Genomic DNA, 19,269 nt, shown 5'->3' on the forward strand with positions numbered 1-19,269 from the left:
TACTCGAAACAGGTAAAGAAAGACATTTGTCACATGGTAGAGATGGGAATGTTGATTGCAAAGAATAGAGTGGCAATGTCCTGGGGACGTGGCCCGTCTCCTACCCTGGCGAAATGGGCTAGAGACATGCTATATTGCAACACACAAACAGAGGCATACAGCGAGCTACAGCCAGCTACTCCCTCCCCAGAGTCGCCCCCAAAAGTTCTAATTCCTAAATTATTTTCTAATCATCCACCTAATGAGCTGGTGATTAGAGGACTGCTATATCTTATTTGTCATCCAGGTTACCGCTTTCCAAAACACCAGGTCGCCCTACAGTCTATTACAATCATCATTTTTTCAAAAGCGTAGTCTGGCAGATAGATGTATGTTTGAATTTGTTTTTCAAACTTACATTCATAAACTGGAGATGGATCAGTACTATTCTATGTACATTATGTGTATTGTTAATTTCACGCACACATCACAGCAGAGCTCATCTAGGAAAGAGTACTAACTTATCATAACTTAAAGAACACCAGAATAACAAAATATTTCAGTATGTGCAAAAATTAATTAGTATTGGAACCAACATAATAAATGTACAATAATCATGATCAATATTATGTAGACATCCGTTCATATTATGGAATTATTTAGAGTCCCTATTAGTACTAGAAGGAGCACTGTGGAGCCACTAATAAAGGTAATAATGACTATATTCCAGGCAACCTTCGTGTGTATGACAAAAATGGGACTGCAGGGACATCTTAAGGAATTTGGGGGCACCTGTTCGGAACAGCATCGAATTTATGATCCAGTTTCAGCTATTTCATGCCCTCTTTGGGCAGGTTACTGACAGTGCACAGGCACACTGGTCCTAATTCTAAATGTGTTTATATCTAATATTTAGGGATAGTGATGTGTGTTTTCAATATTGTAACAGCAGCAGATCAATAATATTACTACAAATTTGCTCTGTGACATCCTCCCATTTAGCATATGTGAGGTCCTGTTTTGATCTGTAAATCTTTTTTATGCATGTTGCCTGAAACAAACACATTTCTCTGCAAAATGTCTGTCAGACTCTCACACATCACCTACATTAAAAATAAATGAAAGGAAAACGGTATATAAAACAATCTGTTTAAGAATTATTTAAGGAAATAAGGGCAAGACTCTCTGCAGAACAGAGCTGCCTACATCAGGGTGCCCCTAAAATGCCGGGGCCCTGCGCCAGAGCCCACTTTGCCCATACCTCAAAACATCTCTGTGGGAATGTAGTTCCCACAATGTAAGTGCCACGCAGGAACATTTTTCGGTATTCAAATGGGGACGAGTGTCTAGTAATGCCCTCCTGGGCAGAGAGAATGTAAAGTGCCTGTCATCCCATAGCGGTGATGTGGAACTGTAGTTCCTAGGATGAAGTACAATACGGAAACAGATTTCCGAAATTCAAACAGGGAGGACTCCATTGTTACGCAGTAGTAGACATGGAGAGAATGTAAGTTAGCGATCAGCCCATAATGGTTGTCCTCTTTGGGGAACTCTATTCATGATAGCAAAATCAAAGTCCCAAAATACAATAGTAGTATGTGGACTGGTGCAGAACACAACTGTGAAGGATTATATGTAATAACCACAGAGAACAAGCAATGATTTAGATCTGGGTTTTCCAATATCTGTCCTGGAGGACTGGATTTATGCCAGATTTTTTAGATCACTACAGTAACTGAATGTGGATCTGCTCAAAATCTGGCATGCATCAGACCCTCCAGGACCGACATTGGAAAACCCCAAATTAGATGAAGTGATTGTCATTGTTACATTTCAATGGAAATCAAATTCCCAGGATATGTGTGCATTATGCGGATACATGTTCAAACAGAGAATGACATTGTTGTTCGGATATGAATTTACCTTAAAGAAATAAAAAAAACAAGAGGCGTTTGACAAAACAGGAACAGGTTGGTTTAATTAAACGCAACGGACGGGAACGTCTCGACAGAATGCGTGCGAGGAAAGTCTGGTTTTATACACATCTCGGAAATTTAAACCCATTTGTGCATTCTTAAAAGGCATTACAGTCGTAAATTAACAGGGTTGGGCATCTTGAAAAGGACACAGATGGCACTCGATCTCGGGGAGAGCAAGTGTGGGCCAGTATGTATCTGTCCAGATGTCTGGCATGAGGAATGAGTGATTACTATGTGTGGTGTTCATGTTGTGTCCTGATTGGCTGAGTGTTTCTACCTACATGGGGATCTTGCTTAGTGGTATTTTTGAGATACACAAGCCTGTAGCCAAATGTGTTTTATTGTGGCCAATTGCGGTGAACTTGTTTGTGGAGCTACTATCGATCTGTCTGTGGGATCGGTCAACTTATTCCCTGACCACGTATCTCTGACTCGGGGTTGACAGGGAACTCCTAACAATAACATAGAAGTTGCTGTTGTCGTTTTTAAATCGACATTCTCAATAGCTTGTGTACCGTTGTATTAGCGTACTTTGGTATCATTTTTACAGATGTTGACATGGTTATGCATTACTAGATCATGACATACATTGACATCACATTTAAAAGTAACAACATTGTCATTTGTATATGGATTATGGCATACATTGCTACTGCCAGTATCCTCACTATTGTGCAGGCATAGATTATGGCATACTTTGACACTGTATTTATGTGCATTGATATTTTCATATGAACACAGGTTATGGTATGCGTTGGCATTATATTTATCAGTATGGTCGTTGTCGGGCCTGGAAACATCATGGTAATCATGGACGTCATATTTACCCATTCCAACAACAATTATAACATAAAACACCCTAGTGGGTAAAACTGATCAATACAATGCATGTAATTCATATAAATAATAATTAGAATACAATTTTGTCTTAACTGATCAAAGTTCATTGAGAATGGAGGTATTTTGGGTATTGAAAAGTTAGTTCTGCCAGACTTAATAAAGATTTCAAATTAGTGGCTGAAGGACAGGCTATCTGCAAATTATAAATGAAATAGGCTTCTCATCATCGCACCACGGATGAGCATTGCAGGCACCAAAAACATTGGAACATGTACATTGATAATTGTAAGTGAAATGTGTAACAACACTACCGAGTGAGCTTTCTATAAGTGGCCCAAAAAAAAGTCAAAGGCAGCCCAACTTTAATCAGTACATTACAGTAGAAAATTGGGTTAGCTCTTCATTAAATGAAGAATGACTTGCATCTTAGCTTTAAAAAATGAGGTGATAATTTTAAACTATCAGTAACATATAAAGAGCTAAGAAACAGAAATGAACCGTGAAAGGGAGGCACTCCACTTGCCCACTGATGACACTGAGCTATGGATTCTTGGGTGATCAACACATTTTTCGGTATATTTAGTACCTTGATTATAAACATGTATAAATGAATCAACCATAATATAAGATCACCCTAGGAAGAGTGCTATTATATCTGTTCTAGTCAATAAAAACAATATTGCCAATCAAGCACCACCCAAATGCTACCAATTTAAATGTCCTTTCTCCCATTTGATGGCTAAGCCCCGTAGTTCATGCCACCATACAAAACACAGATTATTGGAAGATGAGACTAAATGAAACTATTAAAGAGAGCAGGAATAAGGCCAGCAAAACTTAAATAGCGATTAAAAAACCATAATGTATATATGACTCACACCAACATGTGCAAAAAGACAGGAACCTACCTACAATCCAACGTTAAAGCAGCTTGAAGTGCTTGCCACCAGCGCTCTCTTTTTAGAGTCAATTAACACATCCAATCATTAAGATAACCCACAAAGCTACGACTACAGCACATCACCGAAGAAGTAATCAAATCAAATTCAAAGCTTTATTCGACAGCATTGTCATAAAAGCATATTTACATCCTAACAATAAATATAAATACTATTTTTAAAACAATATACAATCTTAAAAATACATTAAACCATGATGCTGGCGAATAGTTCCGATGAATTGATAACATCAATTAAAAACAAGCTTATGCTAAAAATAGAACAATGTCCTTGGTGTCAGATGTTCTTTATCCTTCTTCTAACATTTTTAGGGTGCGTGAACGTATAACCCAGGCCCACCCCAAGAATTTTGCTACAGCAATAACCAAATATTGAGTGCAATCAGATTCGAGTATCCTCAAGGCATCCTTGTATCTACGTATTCCCAAATTTAAACATACTGGTTTTATCCATCTGCGACGTGGAATGACATACAATGGACAAACAAATAATAAATGACCAGCATCTTCAATCAAATCTCGACAGTGAGGACAACAATTATCATGGTTGGGTAGCCAGTTCTGTGTAAATGTTTTAACAGGGAGGGTCCCAATTCGAAACTGAAAATACAGTTTTCTATCAAAAGGCCTCTCTATATAATCCCAAAAAGCCTCACAAGATGGAATACTTTTGATGTCGAGATATCGTCCTGTTAGATTGGTATTCTGGCCAGTAATAATAACAGATGTTGTAATCATATCCCAGTACATTTTTTTGAGTGCAGACTTAGGAGGAAATTTTAACCCATTTGAATCATCCCATAGATGCCCCAGATCTAATTTTATTAATAAGTCTCTGATTTCTTTAAGCCATGATATAGAATGAAATTGGTCAGCCCTAATAATGTCTTTTAGGGCAGTAGCATAGTGGGCCAATTCCGGTGTGACCATGATACGTCTCCAATATAGGAGTGGGCGCAATCGTGCCAAATCCTCAATTCTTTTCCTGCCCAGATCATAGGCTAATGGAACCATTGGGGTACTTCGGGGAACTCCCGTTAGGCAACGTAAGAACTTGTTTTCAGCTAGACTTAGTTGTTTCAGGTTGCCAAAACCCCATAATTCTGAACCATATAATACGGCACTAATAGCCTTCATGTTATAAATCTCTAAGGCTGGAGTGATAGGTTTGGTCAGGGATGTTTTATATTTTGAGACAATTGCCCCCGCTAACTGATGGAATTTTAGGGCAGCCATATCAATATGGCTTGTCCACTTCATATTACTCTGGAGGGATATCCCTAAATATGTAAATGCTTCTACTTGTTCTAACGGAGTGTCATTGAATTTAATAACACCTCTAAAATTATTCCTCTTATTTAAGCACATGAACTTTGTTTTGGAGGTGTTTATTTCAAGACCACGTTCTCGACAAAACTCACCGAATGCATTTAGCGCCTTCTGCAGGCCACTAGGTGTCCGTGAAACTATCAGTGTGTCATCCGCGAACATGAGGACAGGTACGCGGGTTCCAGCCAATACGGGAGCGTCTGTGGGCGAACGACTCAGATGTTCTACAATACCATTAATAAATAGGGAGAACAGCGTGGGCGCCAGGACACATCCCTGCCGGACACCACGCTCTACAGGGAATGTGTCAGTAACCTCCCCCTGCGTTCCCCACCTAATTCGTGCATAATTGTTTTCATGCAAGCGGACGAGTAGTGTTAGTAATTCTGGAGCAATCCCTGCTTCGTCGAGAACCCTCCATAATTTAGAGCGAGGCACCAGATCAAATGCGGATTTTAAATCTATAAAAACCGCATAAAGGGTCCCATTGGTTAGCTTTACATTCCTCCAGTAGAGTGCTAAAAAATAAAATACCTGGTCAACCGAACTAGTGCATGGTCTAAACCCAGCCTGAAAGGGAGAAAGAATGTTATTTTCTTCGATCCAGGTATGTAATCTATTTTGCACTAATCGACCTATCAGTTTCTGGGCGGAATCTATGAGACTGATAGGTCTATAGTTACTGGGTAATGATTTGTCCCCTTTCTTAAAAACTGGGATTATTTCAGCCCCTTTCCATGAGGGGGGTACAGGCGCCCCCATAGCAATAGAATTTGCTAGATATTGGAAATACTGGCACCAGGACAATCTATCAGTTAAAAATACATCCGCAGGTATTCCGTCCAATCTAATGCTAAATTTATATCTTTAATCGTGAACACCTGCGTTTGAAAATAAATGACCGGGGGGGGTGAGTGCTCTCCTTCTTGCGAGGCTGAAGCATATTGTGGTTTGAAAAAATCAACCCATTGGTTTATTGCCACATTATTTTGGGGAGATGGTGCAACCCCGCCTCTGTCCCATTTTACTATCGCCCAAAACTTCTTTTGGTCCTTCGACATGCAAGCTGCTTTCAGATCCTGCCAATGATCCTCGTCCCATTCCTTCTTAGCCTTTAGCTGTGTATACTTATATAGTTTTCTAGCAGATCTCACACTATCCATGTTTTTTGATCTAAGGGCCAAACTTAAACTCTGGCGAGCTGCTCTACAAGATTTATTGAACCATCCCGCCATAGGATGTTTGTCCTTATTGGATTTTCCACCCACTAGGGGCTTTTTAAAATTTTTTTGGAGATTTAGAAAAAAAGTGGTATGGACCTCATCCATTGATGATAAAAATGTGTTTCCAGATGTTAGTGTAAACAATTTATCCACTTCATCTGTTACCACTTTTTTAAGATCTTCTAATTCTTCGGGCTTCTCTATAAATCTGTCCCATTTAACATGCCTCATGTTGTTTGATACAACAACATCCAGGCTAGTTTTCCCATCTTTATTTCCTAGTTCTGTGGGCTCATTAAAGGTTTGTAATTCCAGGTGAAGGGCATTATGATCGCTGTCATCTCGTTTAATTATGATCATATCGTTCAGTTTAGGCCAAATCCTTATATCCACTAGGAAATAATCAATACGACTAGTGGATCTGCCATTGTCGAACGTATTTGCCCCCTGGTGATCTGACCGAGTACGTCCATTAGCAGCCCTAAGCCCTCTCTCTAGGCAAAGTGCTTTCAATTGAATGGCCATGGCGGTCCACCTCTTGACCGGGGGTAGTTCCAGCTGGGGAACCCCCCACTTACTATCTTCTTCTTCTGCTAGGAACTGATCCTCCGAACCAAGAGGTTCGAACGTCGTATTAAAATCCCCACCTACTAAGATAGGCTTCTCCGATGGTAATACAGAGAGATGTTGGTCTAAGACAGATATTACGTCTGATGAGGAGCCTCCAACCGTCCCTCTAGCATAAACATTTGCTATAACCAATCCCTGATCATTAGGCCAGGTGATATTTAGTGACAGAATGTCGCTAGATTGAGAACTAAATTGGTCGATTTTACAGCGAAGGGATTGGCGGATCCAAATTATCAAGCCTCCTGAGGGACGACCTTTAGCTTTTTTGGTAGCAGGTACGTAGAAATTAAGGAAACCCAAGCGATAAACCGGGTCCATTGACCACGATTCTTGAAATAATATTATATCGAACTGGTCAACAAAAATGCACCACTCAGGACAGTGCATTTTGTTGCCAATTCCTGCAAGGTTCCAGGATAAAACGGACAAATGAAGCTTAGGTTTAATAGAACTAGTAAGCTCATTTAGCATTAGTGAGATTTGGATACCATCTTCAATCCTGTTCGTATAATCAGTCCTGCTACTTGGATTACTTAATGATTCATTTATTAGTGCCTGTACTTCAATATCTCCAGTTCCTAATTGGGTGGGTAATGCAGATCTACAAAGTTCCTGTACAGCCAACTGGGTAGAGCTGGGGTTGCCTTTTACAATACTGTCATCGCAACTGGCTGATCCTATGGGGATAGATAAGGTATCGTGCAAAATAGATGCAACAGCCTCAAATCTAGCATTCCCATCAAGTCAATCGCAGTCATTCAGATTTGACAGGACCTCAAATCTGTTTTCTATGTTGATATTCCATATCCTATTAAGGTCACTCCTATCCCCTATACTAGATAATAGGGTTCGCCCTTTCCACGCCATCGCTTGATTTACCACCCCTTTCTTTCTGCAATAGAAATAGTGCAGCGTTAAGGGGATGATAGTGCCATGTCTCCGTTGTGGGGGAAGTATATTATGCAGGATATTAGGGAGGACTGCCAGGTTGGAAAAATTAATGACCACACAATCCCCGGCATATTTTTTAGGATTATGGCCTAACCATGAGACCCTTCTTGCCATGATGATTTCGCCGGCTAATTGTCTCTCTCCCCAAGGAGTCATTCTCATATTTTTTGTTAACCAATGTAATGATTTACTAATGAGGGAAGATGTGGTTTCTATTTTGTCAGAAGGTAAATTAGGTACATTGGCAAGAACCAATGTAGTAGGAAATGCCTCAACAATACATTGGAACTGGTCATTCGCTGGACGTTGGGCAAGTCGGTCAATAGGAAGGCCTGGTTTAGGTGTTTTCTGGGTATTCCCCTCAGTTGTAGATTGCAAGAATGGAGGGTTCACAATCTCATTTTGCGTAGCCCTTCGCTCCCCTCTATCAGGTGGTGCTGTCAGACTACTGTGGCTCAGTGCCGGATACTCAGTTCTAGGTACCTCTACCACAGGTCTACTTATCAGGGAGTTTAATCTGACTACCTCTGTCATTAATTCATCAATTCTGGCTACCAGAGGAGTAATAACACTCTCAATTTTAATATCAATCATGTTTGCTATTTTCTTGGACAATTCATTCTCAGAATATTTAGCAAAATGGGACTCTGATGCCTCAACCATCTTCACAATTTTGGGTGCAGAGGTAGCCTTTTTTTTCCCTGGGCGGGAGCCATTACTTTTAACCTGATTTTTCCTACAGGTTCTAACTTGCCTGACTCTGGGGGGTGGGATGGAAGGATCGGTTTCAACTAATTCAACGGCCATGTGTAAATCTACATCAGAAATGGGTTGTGAGGTGACTGTTGGATAAGTGCTTAGTTCAATAATGTCACTCTCTAGCTCATCAATTTCAGTTGGGGTACTAGTATTAGCCATTAAGGGGGAAGCCAAAAGTGAATCAGACAAAGGTGCAGGCACAGGAGATTTTTCAGAAGCATTTTGAGAACAATTTAACCCCAGTGACGCCCTTCTGTCGTTATTAATTTTACTAACGATCTGCACCATATAATTGTCCATAGTGTTCGCACTTGTAGTTTTTTTCGATTTCGGCATATTCACCGCACAGCTTTAACAAATCTACTTCAAGTTCACTGCTGCTTGGTATCAGCTGTGTTAGAGCAATTGACAGTAGTACCCAGTGTAACAAAGTTCGATAAAACACTCACTCAGACACGGTCATAGTAGTGTGGGTCCGTCCCGTCCTCTGTCGTCCTCGGACGGCCTCAGACGGCCCGCCCTTTGCCCGGGCTTAGCCCGGCGCCGACCCGCGCGCGATCCCGCGTCGCGGGGGCTCCCGCTGCCTTTATGCGCCTACAAGCGCGCTTCTTCGTGACGTGTGCGGGCTCGTCCTGCAAGGGTTGCTGGGTATTGTAGTTTTACCTTGCTCACAGCGGCCGCGTAGGTGGTGTAAGCGGCGGCGGCAAGGAAACACTAGGGTACTCCAGGGCGGCGTCCTCCGGTGTTGCGAAACAGCGCGATTCTGAGAGCAGGAAGAGTGCGTGTCAGCTTCAGGCAACAGGTCAGAGATAAACCCCCCACTCTGCCAGGGCTCCCGCTGCCTTTATGCGCCTACAAGCGCGCTTCTTCGTGACGTGTGCGGGCTCGTCCCGCAAGGGTTGCTGGGTATTGTAGTTTTACCTTGCTCACAGCGGCCGCGTAGGTGGTGTAAGCGGCGGCGGCAAGGAAACACTAGGGTACTCCAGGGCGGCGTCCTCCGGTGTTGCGAAACAGCGCGATTCTGAGAGCAGGAAGAGTGCGTGTCAGCTTCAGGCAACAGGTCAGAGATAAACCCCCCACTCTGCCAGGGCTCCCGCTGCCTTTATGCGCCTACAAGCGCGCTTCTTCGTGACGTGTGCGGGCTCGTCCCGCAAGGGTTGCTGGGTATTGTAGTTTTACCTTGCTCACAGCGGCCGCGTAGGTGGTGTAAGCGGCGGCGGCAAGGAAACACTAGGGTACTCCAGGGCGGCGTCCTCCGGTGTTGCGAAACAGCGCGATTCTGAGAGCAGGAAGAGTGCGTGTCAGCTTCAGGCAACAGGTCAGAGATAAACCCCCCACTCTGCCAGGGCTCCCGCTGCCTTTATGCGCCTACAAGCGCGCTTCTTCGTGACGTGTGCGGGCTCGTCCCGCAAGGGTTGCTGGGTATTGTAGTTTTACCTTGCTCACAGCGGCCGCGTAGGTGGTGTAAGCGGCGGCGGCAAGGAAACACTAGGGTACTCCAGGGCGGCGTCCTCCGGTGTTGCGAAACAGCGCGATTCTGAGAGCAGGAAGAGTGCGTGTCAGCTTCAGGCAACAGGTCAGAGATAAACCCCCCACTCTGCCAGGGCTCCCGCTGCCTTTATGCGCCTACAAGCGCGCTTCTTCGTGACGTGTGCGGGCTCGTCCCGCAAGGGTTGCTGGGTATTGTAGTTTTACCTTGCTCACAGCGGCCGCGTAGGTGGTGTAAGCGGCGGCGGCAAGGAAACACTAGGGTACTCCAGGGCGGCGTCCTCCGGTGTTGCGAAACAGCGCGATTCTGAGAGCAGGAAGAGTGCGTGTCAGCTTCAGGCAACAGGTCAGAGATAAACCCCCCACTCTGCCAGGGCTCCCGCTGCCTTTATGCGCCTACAAGCGCGCTTCTTCGTGACGTGTGCGGGCTCGTCCCGCAAGGGTTGCTGGGTATTGTAGTTTTACCTTGCTCACAGCGGCCGCGTAGGTGGTGTAAGCGGCGGCGGCAAGGAAACACTAGGGTACTCCAGGGCGGCGTCCTCCGGTGTTGCGAAACAGCGCGATTCTGAGAGCAGGAAGAGTGCGTGTCAGCTTCAGGCAACAGGTCAGAGATAACATTGTATACTGCCAATGATTTGTTATTAAGAATGGGAAAGGAAAGGCCTTGTGATTAGCTTCCAGCTGTTTCCAACCAGCATATAAAGTCAGGCTTAATTTAAAGTCAACTAACAAACAGTGTCTGTGAATCCATGACAGACCATGTAAACAACACCTGACAACTTGATACTACCTAAACACAATATCTTCTATAAAAATATGGAGGCATTGCCGGGGTTAGAATTCAGCCAGCTCACAATTGCTATGTCCTGAAGATGATCTCAAACAACTGAGATTGAAACGCCGTCAACCCCCTTTCACAAGAACTCCATACACTCTTTATAATTTATTTGTGAGGAGTTCTCCTATATGTTGTCAATACGATGTATATATTTTAAAGTCACCCTCACTTATCACATCACGCTTGTTGTCACTTTTCTATGTGAGCACCTGAACTATTTCTTGCATAATTTCATAAATTAAATAACAAATGTTATCTTGACTGATGTGTCGCTGGTCTCACTCTCTCCGATGGCATACTGGGAACTCTATTAGGATGTAAAGGTGGTTTAAATGTGGCCATCGTTTTATCTGAATTGCAACATACTACACACTCTTATGGCATTTTCAATTTCCCTGTCAACCCCTGGCCACCAGTAAGATTGTTTCATTCTGCTCTTGGTTTTCACTATGCTAAGGTGACCCTCATGGCACAACCCCACCACCTTGTCTCTGAATTCCTTAGGAGGAATAAGTTTGCCACCTCTCAACAATAACTTATCCTTGACAGATAGCTCGTTCTTCACTTCCAAATGGAATAAGATTCTTTCTTCAAATTATATTTCTCCAGCCAACCTTTCCTCAAATGTTTTATCACCGTACACAAATCCTCATCCAGACTTCTGCCAGCAGCTCACTCATCATGACTAACACACAGTAATTCTCCACTAAAAAATCATTGCGACTAAACAGTCATCCCATTCACTTTAAACTTCCTCAGAAACAGGCAAAGTCGATCTACTTAAAAAATTGGTTATTCTATTGCGTACTCCTGGTACATAATGCACATTATAAACATAGTCCAACAATGGCATAGACTACCTAGAAATCCTAGGGGAAACATTACTCAACCCCTGTGACGTAAGAACCTTGGTAAGAGGTTTGTGATTAGTTCTCATTGTGACCATTGTGTCCAGGCAAATTGCCTAAAATGTTTTAATCCCTACACACACCCCAATGTCTCTCTTTAAATGATGGAGTGCTTCTCCTCCGTCGGGGTGAGTGCACGTGACGCAAAAACGATAACACCATTTAAAAAAAAATTTATTTAGACAGTTTTATATAGCGCGAACAAGATCCCGAAGGATATCAGAGTGCTTTACAAGGACATAAATCCAATATCGACAACAAGTAAGAATACACAACAGGAATAATCGCATAAATCCCAGACAAATAATCGCATAATTCCCAGACAAATGAGTCAAGGAGAGTAGTACAATAAACGGGTATGTAGCAGGCTACGAAAGGTGGTACACAATGCTGAAAAGAAGAGCATAGATCCAATATCGACATCAAGTAGGAATACAAAACAGGAATACTCACATGTTTCTCAGACAAGTGAATCAAGGAGAGTATTACGATAAACAGGAATAGAACGGGCTACGAAGGGGGACACACAATGCGGTAAAGAAGAGCAGCATCACATGAAGCTACAATGGTTGTAGGAACAATGATTTCAAGCAAGTGATCCTAGCCCAAGTTAAGGTAAAAATGTGTTCATTAGGAATCTTTTGGCTTCCAGTTTGAAAGCAGTCGTTGAAAAGATTCTGCGTCTTTCTGGTGGAAGAGAGTTCCATAACCTTGGGGCAGCGCCGGAGAAGGCTCGGAGACTGGTTCTCTTTTTGCTAAGGATGGGTGGTTTCAGGAGGAGAGTGATAGCGCTTCTTGTCCTCTGCCCTAAAGCAGGTAAAACCCACAAAATCCATGCAGACTGATGTCCCAACAAGAATTGGCAACATTGCACTAACGTCTTTGTTCCACGGTCATAGGGGACTAGTCTAGTTCCAGAAGTTCCCCTGGATGGTAGGCTTCTGGGACTGGAGAACAGCAAAAAGCTCACTGTCCTAAGAAAGGTCGCAGCTGCTGTTCATGGCCATGTGCAGCCAAAAGAAAATTTCAGTTGCCATACTCGGTCTATGACGAAGGGTGCTAGGGAGAGAATATAAAATAATGGGAAGTACCGAAAAAATAGAGAGCATAGGTTCTAGAATAGGAGAAGGCGAGAAAGAGAGGAGAACAAATAGAACAAGCATTTTCATCTGTGCCGTCCTCCTGTATCTGAGAAAGCACTGCAACCAATCCCTTCCCACTTGCATCTGTGGTAATAATACTCCTAAGTTTAGGTTCAAATCCTAGAAGGGCAGGAGCAGTACAAATGTCATTCTTAACAGTCTCCAGACTGCACTGGTAATCTTTTGTCCAGTCAAACTTGCATCCTTTCTTCAATAACTAGCAAATGGTATACATCTTATCAGAAAAATTACACACAAATTTCGAGTAGAATTCCACTAACCCTAAGAAAGTTCTCACTTTGTCCTTGTTCATTAGCACCAGAGCCCTTCTTACGGCATCAATTAACTCAGCTTTCGGGCTAATGCCTTTGGAACTAGTTTCATGGCCCAAGTATGTAACAGTGTGCCTACCAAATTTGCAATTGGACTCCTCGGCCGTTAGACTGTAATGTTCCTACATTTTTAAAACTTCCACCAAAATCCCATTATGTTCTTCCACATTCCTTCCTATTATCAAAAACTCATCTCGGAAGAAGATGATATTTTTCTTATCTTTGAACAGTTGGAACATCAAATGTTGGACCATGGCAGTAGCTGAGGCCAATCGGAAGAGAACACACTTAAATTGAAACATCCCAATCAGTGTAATAAATGAGGTAAGATATTTACTGCTGCCATGTAAAGGAACTTGGTGGTACGTTGACGTTAAATCAATCATAGAGAACCACTCCATTCCCTTAGTGACTGAGAGTAACTCACCGATTCTAGGTAACGGAAACATGCCAACAAAAGTCTTCTTATTTAGCTCCCTTAGATTCACACAAAAGCAGATGCGACCATTGGCCTTTCATAAAACAACGAGGGATGCAACCCAATCCGATGAGTCCACCTGTTCAATCAACCCACTCTCCACCAACTTGTTTAATTCTTTGATCACTTTTTCTTCATAGGAATTTTCCTCACTTTATGTACACAAGGCCGGGCATCCCCCTGTAAAACAAGTTTATGAGCAAAACCTTTCAGTTCTCCCACCGTCCCGGTAAAGACTGACGGAAATTTCTTTACTATATCATTGTTCACCCCTCCTTTGTTACACACGCTTAACACTGAATCAAAACTGTTGGGATCAAGTCGAATGCCTAACTCTCCTTCATCCCACCATCCCAAAACACATGAACCTGAAATTGACACATACAGTTTACATTCAACAGCTCTCCCTTTAAATTCAAACGCCAACTTCCGGAAACCCACCAAATTGATAGGCTCTCCTGTGAAACTCACAGGATGAATGTCCTGTTTACCCAAATGTGTGCCCAATTTTTTGCAGAATAAATTCACCAATGTGTCTTAGTTAATAATGGTGTAGGGCGACCCTGAATTGGCTACTAGTGTCACCTGGACTCCACCCGCAATAACCCCATACAATCCAACTTCCTTCTCACTTTCACATATGCAGAGAACTTGGGGACTATCCTTGTCAGAGCCTGACTGTACTTCCTCTTGGTTAAACTCTTCCACCACACACTTGACAAATTTAGATCTGCGACACACCCGTGCATAGTGGCCTATTATTCCACATTTAGCGCACTTCTGATTCAATGCAGGCCACCTTTTGTCATATGCTAAATGAGAAATGCTCCCACACCTGTAACACTGTTTTCTTTTTAACTCAGAAACTTTGGTTCTGACATTTTGTTTCCCCACAATCTTTTCATCTTTCTTAGCACTTTCCTGGATAATTTTTTGGTACCCTTTTTACTTTATAATTTTAACCATGTCCTCACGACCATATTTGTTACAGGTGGACACTAACTGCTTTAGCACACTTTGACGTACGTTATGTTAGCGAATAATAGATGTGACCTCTTGTAGACTTGAATCTCCATGGATCCACAATTTATCTTGCAAACTAGGATTATTGAAGTGCATGATCACCTGGTCACACACTAATTCAAATTTGCAAGATAAAGCTAACTTCATTAATGCAGCCACAAATATATTCAATCCTTTCATTTGGACCCTGCTTCCGATGGTAAAAATTATATCTGTCAATAGCCTTGCAAACAGTAGGAGCGAGATATGCATATAAGCCTGCCAATGCTTGTGTAAATAAGTTCCCTTTGTCTCCTTAAATGCGTTTTTCTTTCCATACAACTGTACACCTTAAGTCCACCAGGACCCACGCAATGTAGAAGTATTTTCTTTCCGGCCATTTCCTCACCTGCAAAAGTGTCAAAATAATTGATGAAATAGTCTTTCCACTCCTCCCACTTTAAATTATTTATTTCATCATCTTTTACCATAAAATGTTGCGGGGTTGGAGGATTCATTGTAGTCATGTGTTGTGTTCCCTTTAAGTTAGTTGTGTACCCTTAAGTTAGCTGTGTACCTCGTGCCTACGCGGGAGGAATGTTTTCCACTGTTTGCTATGTTTGCTTTTAAATATATGTTCCATACTTCAATTGTTCATCCTGACAACCAGCATTCTGATCTGCGGTGAGCCAGGGAGAAGGACTGAAGGTGGTGTGTTCCGTCGATGCCTATCTCATGAATAAATCCTTTTAATCATCTTGGATTGTGGATTTCTTTACTCAACAAAATTGACGACGGTTTCCTACAGGCATCGACATACAGAACCCACATTTTCGATGGAATTTTACATTAAATTCAAATTTCTGGATTTAAAAAGTGTACAGTTTTCAACAAACCTGTTTTGTTTCTACTCTTCGAGGATTTCTTTCTGTATCGGATTTTCACTTCGAGGAACTTATTTTGGCAGTGTCATTGAATTGCTCCTTCGGCATAGCGTTTGTGACGGGCTCCACACGTGAATGAGCAGTGTCTTAGGAATTGATTTCTGTGCTGGATCCTTTCTCAAGGTTGTTTAATTGGCAATTCGGTCAATTTTCAGCAAAGCATCTTTTGAAACGGACATCACGCACGAGTTGGTAGTGCGAGCCGCGAACGAACGCCTGAGCCAAATCGCTTACGTTTGATGTTACGGAGCGGTAGCACACATCATTACGCTACCGCATTACGTCAGTCCTCAACGTCTCCTCGTCATTAGGAGTCACGTACAAGAGTATTTACGTGACGCCATTTTGAATTATCGCAAAGTTGGTGATTCAACGTTCCAGACTCACACCGTCATCTTTATTCACCGCACGCCACAACTGGTACTGTACATTGAACTCATTTATTGAGTATTTGAAGATCTTTTTTTTATTATATATTATTTCATTGTACCTCAACAAAATATTTTATTTTCGTCTTGGCTTCACAAAGTTTCACTATCCAGCCTCCTCAACCTTTCTGGCCTGCAGGAATTGAGCCTTGCATTAAATGGTTGGAATGGAAGGCATATTTTTTAAATTTCATCAAAACTATTGATGAAGACAACAAAATGTCAGCAGACAGAAAAAAAACTCTTTTCTTACATTCTGTTGGTACTGGAGGGTTAAAAGCTTATGGTCGAATGCAGAAGGGAGCAGTTAGTGGTGATACAAATGAATTTTTGTCTATATTGAAAGATTTTGACAATTACTTCGCTCCCAAGGTCTGCATTGGTATAACCACGTAAACATTTTTTCATAGAAGGCAAGAACCTAATGAAACTATCGATAAGAGACCAAGTGGTTATGCACACCAGAGACCCATCCATTCAGGACCGTTTATGAATTAATGGTGATGCGGAATTAAAAGCTATCTTGTAAGAAAAGCAGAATTATCCAGTTGCAGTGCGAAAGTACTTAAAAAAGAATCTAAAGTGGAAGACAAAACCGAAGTTACTGTCAGCAAAATTAAAGAGAACCCTACTGACAAGAACAGAAAGTTTAATTCTAAGTCGTTAAAATATGATTCATCCAAAAAGAATGAGAATGTTAAATGTTATCTCTGTGATAGTAGTTCACATTTAGCTTCTAGCAAATTTTGTCCCGCATTGAAACAAAGAAGCTCAAATTGTAATGTTGTAGGACGTTATGCCAAAGTATGTCACAAAAAAAAGTTTGCAAAAGTGAAATGTGTTGATGGAATGAGACTAGTTCTGATGATGAAGAACATTTAGTCAAAAAATTCTCTTCTCATATAATCACAGATACTGAGAATACTAGTAGCAGTGATTATGAAGCTAGAGAATTATTTTTGCTAAATATTATTGATAAGATAGCAGATAACAAAAAGAAACCATTGTGCTTAATATCTTTTGGTGGTGTTAATGTTTAGGTATATGCAGATTCGGGATCCCCATACACAATAGTAAATGAAGATGTTTGGGTAAGTAAATTTGTAAAACCAAAGGAAATGACGGACGGAGTGTTGAACAATGCAAGCACTCACCCCCAGTCAACTGATCTGGGTTTAATCCATCACCGTTCTTTAGCCCACTCCGCCACCCCAGTTCAGACATGGCCATATGCAAATCAGTCTGACCCTGTGCCTCATGGAAACAGTCCAGCCCGAACTGCCAAGCCATGTCTTCCCTGGACCGGAAACAAGCTTCCTAGGACCGGTTTCTGGCATTTCGGCCGTCTTCAGCCAGGCTTGCTTGAATCCAGTGGCAAAGTGAGCAAGGGACTCACGTCTGAGCATACCCTGCCAACTTATGGCGAACAAAGCAAAACCAAAGGAAATGACGGACGGAGTGTTGAACATTGCAAACACTCACCCCCAGTCAACTGATCTGGGTTTAATCCATCACCGTTCTTTAGCCCACTCCGCCACCCCAGTTCAGACATGGCCATATGCAAATCAGTCTGACCCTGTGCCTCATGGGAACAGTCCAGCCCGAACTGCCAAGCCATGTCTTCCCTGGACCGGAAACAAGCTTCCTAGGACCGGTTTCTGGCATTTCAGCCGTCTTCAGCCAGGCTTGCTTGAATCCAGTGGCAAAGTGAGCAAGGGACTCACGTCTGAGCATACCCTGCCAACTTATGGCGAACAAAGCAAAACCAAAGGAAATGACGGACGGAGTGTTGAACATTGCAAGCACTCACCCCCAGTCAACTGATCTGGGTTAAAACCATCACCGTTCTTTAGCCCACTCCGCCACCCCAGTTCAGACATGGCCATATGCAAATCAGTCTGACCCTGTGCCTCATGGGAACAGTCCAGCCCGAACTGCCAAGCCATGTCTTCCCTGGACCGGAAACAAGCTTCCTAGGACCGGTTTCTGGCATTTCAGCCGTCTTCAGCCAGGCTTGCTTGAATCCAGTGGCAAAGTGAGCAAGGGACTCACGTCTGAGCATACCCTGCCAACTTATGGCGAACAAAGCAAAACCAAAGGAAATGACGGACGGAGTGTTCAAAATTGCAAGCACTCACCCCCAGCCAGCTGATCTGGGTTTAATCCATTCCTTTGGTTTTTGCTGTGTTCGCCATAAGTTGGCAGAGTATGCTCAGACGTGAGTCCCTTGCTCACTTTGCCACTGGATTCAAGCAAGCCTGGCTGAAGACGGCTGAAATGCCAGAAACTGGTCCTAGGAAGCTTGTTTCCGGTCCAGGGAAGACATGGCTTGGCAGTTCGGGCTGCACTGTTCCCATGAGGCACAGGGTCAGACTGATTTGCATATGGCCATGTCTGAACTGGGGTGGCAGAGTGGGCTAAATAACGGTGATGGATTAAACCCAGATCAGTTGACTGGGGGTGAGTGCTTGCAATGTTCAACACTCCGTCCATCATTTCCTTTGGTTTTTAAGTAAATTTGTAGACAAATTAGGAAATGATTTACTTCCACCTGATAGTCACCTGAAGGTTTCTCAGAGGAGAAGATAGATATGGTAGGTTATCACTCTCTTTTATTTAGATTCAAAGGAAGAGAATCATTTGGGAAACTATGTGTGTCAAAAAAGGGCCCTTTAGTACTTGGCTGGAAAGATCAAGGAAACCTAGGTATAATACTTAACCCTAATAGTGATGATCCTGTCATATTATTAGATGACAATACAGATTTGTGCAAGGATATTTTGAATTTGTTCCCAAAAGTATTCTGTAAGGAAATTGGTAGGGTTACTGATTTTGAACACAGGATAGTTGTAAAACCTGATGCTTGCCCAAACATTCACAAGGTTAGGAACATACCTATTTTATTAAGAAAGGAGGTGGATTTGGAGCTTGAGAAACTTGTTAAAGCTGATATAATAGAACCTATTGAATCCTCGCAATGGATTTCTCCGATTGTTGTCGCACGACGTCGTAATGGAAAATTGAGGCTTTGTATCGATTTGAGACACTTGAACAACAATAT

The 19,269-nt window shown here is 42.5% G+C and overlaps 1 protein-coding gene across 4 annotated transcripts in view; it reads right to left on the minus strand.

Annotated features, from left to right (window-relative positions):
• Positions 1 to 19,269, minus strand: part of PPARA (peroxisome proliferator activated receptor alpha) — a 264,838-nt gene that overhangs the window by 171,819 nt on the left and 73,750 nt on the right. The window lies entirely within an intron of this gene.

This window comes from Triturus cristatus, chromosome 4_1 (assembly GCF_964204655.1).
Source record: "Triturus cristatus chromosome 4_1, aTriCri1.1, whole genome shotgun sequence".
Lineage (NCBI taxonomy): Eukaryota > Metazoa > Chordata > Amphibia > Caudata > Salamandridae > Triturus > Triturus cristatus.